Here is a 2,052-nt window from a genome sequence, read left to right as displayed (position 1 = left end):
AGCCTGTCTGGCGTCTGGGGTGACAGCCGGGGATTCGGCCGACGGTCAGCCTTCCGCAGAACCTTTGGACACGTACACGACAACCCATGGCGGAAGCAATAACGCGAACGAAGCCTCGGTAGTGCGTACACACGAACTACTGAGGCCGGTAAACGTGGTACATACGCCAACGAGTGTTAGTGTCCAGTCAGGGGTGACCACGGAAGCGACAAGCAACAGCACTGGATTAAATGGAGTCACCCGTTTTGACGAAGCTGTCCCGGCCATGTGTGTCACCAAATCTGCGAACGAGACATCGGTGGTTGATCCAGAGGATGCAGGCATCGCGCATGAGGTGTTGCGTACGGCACCAAGTATTCATTGCAAGATTGGTGCGAACTCCGAAATGTCAAGACAGCGGTAGAACGAGGAGCTGAACAAAAGTCAACAACCCAATATGTCGGCGGCCCACGCATTCAATATTGCGAACGACGACTCGGCAGATGGCCCAGAGATGGGAAACCAGGATGGGAAGGAGATGGACCAAGTACCGACTGTTGAAATCAAAGCGGATGCCGATGTTGAGTCAAGGGAAGAGTCCGTAGCGACGTTGGACGGAACGTACATCTCGGTTGCTCGAGTGTTAGCGACCGAAGGAAATGAAGCAACGGAGGGTACGAGAAATGACTTCTACGAGCACCCGGTTAGCAACATTAGGTTGGAGGACTACGCGAAGGAGCTGGCATTCCTGCCGGATCTGACCGAAGATGTCAACACGACAATAGACAACACTGCGTCTAATGTTGCTGATCCTCAGTTGTCGACTGATCGCCGAGAACGTCTGGTCGCGACGCTGAAGAACCACGAGCAGATCCTGATTGCAAGTGGTAACGCACTGCCGCCGCCAGCCTACGGCGCGGTATGCGATATCGACACGCAGGGGCACGCCCCAATTAAACAGCGTGCCCGGCGCGTGCCGCTGCGATTTCTCGGTAAACTGTACGAGCTGCTGCGCGCTCTGTTGCGAGCAGGACTGATCGTCTTTTCAGACAGTCCATGGGCATCGCCGATCGTGATTGTGATGAAAAAGAACGGGCTGGACATCCGGCTCTGCATTGATTACAAGATGGTGAATGCTATCACTGCGATCATGGAGCATGCAATGCCGCTAGTCGACGACCTGTTAGCAGATCTCGAGCGCTACCTATGGTTCTGCTCGCTGGATGCAGCAAGCGGCTTCTGGACGGTCATGATGACCTTGCGAGCGCGTAACGTATCGGCGTTCGTCTGCGCACTCGGACATTTCGAGTGGTTACGCATGCCTTTCGGGTTAAAGAACGCGCCGATGATCTACCAGCGTATGATTGACAACGCACTCTGGGGGTTCGTTCAACCTAAAGGAGGTTGGTTTGAATACTCGGAGAGGATGCGCTTAGCTGAAGAACAGGCCAAGGAACGTCGTGGGCCAAGCGCCGAGGGTTCGTTTCAAACGAAATTCGCGGCAGACCGCGAAGCACCGGTAGAGACCGACCCTGTACTACAACTCGTCAACAGCCCCGTCGCTGACATGTTTACGAACGGGGAGCCAGACGAATCATCGCTGGTACCTGTATTTGGTCGACGGTCGTTTGTGGATGACATTTGCTTCAGTGGCGAGGATTTCGACAGCTGCCTGGATACGCTGAACCGATTTTTCTAAATTTTTAAATAAATAACGTTGTTTAATATTTTTTTTAATTTTTTTTTGCATAAAATTATATAATAATTATGGAGATAATCGGATTCGAACCGATAACCTTATATTTGCAAAACATACTTTCTACCAGTTGAAATATATCCCCTAATAAGTGTATTGGGACTTGAACCCAAGACCATCGGATTAAAAGTCCGGTGCTCTACCAACTGAGCTATACACTTATTTTAAGTTAATTAGATTTTTAATTAACTATTATAAAAATTTTTTTAAATAATAAAAATTTTTGATTTAAAAAACTATTAATTTTTTGTTTTAATAAAGTATTAAAAATCGGAGTTTTATATATTTTACTTTCTCGATTCTCTCTATAAATTGAT

General features: G+C 48.6%; 2 non-coding genes across 2 annotated transcripts; both read right to left on the bottom strand.

Annotated features, from left to right (window-relative positions):
• Positions 1–1,747: 1,747 nt before the first annotated feature.
• Positions 1,748–1,820, bottom strand: PITG_30365. Its single transcript has one exon. It is a non-coding gene; the product is annotated as a tRNA-Ala (tRNA).
• Positions 1,821–1,823: 3 nt separating this feature from the next.
• PITG_30364 lies at positions 1,824–1,896 on the bottom strand. Its single transcript has one exon. It is a non-coding gene; the product is annotated as a tRNA-Lys (tRNA).
• Between the last annotated feature and the right edge of the window lie 156 nt (positions 1,897–2,052).

This window comes from Phytophthora infestans, genomic scaffold (genome assembly GCF_000142945.1).
Source record: "Phytophthora infestans T30-4 supercont1.93 genomic scaffold, whole genome shotgun sequence".
Taxonomy (NCBI): Eukaryota; Oomycota; class Peronosporomycetes; order Peronosporales; family Peronosporaceae; genus Phytophthora; species Phytophthora infestans.
Note: the sequence above shows the minus strand (reverse complement) of the source record. Positions and strands in the feature narration are given on the sequence as shown.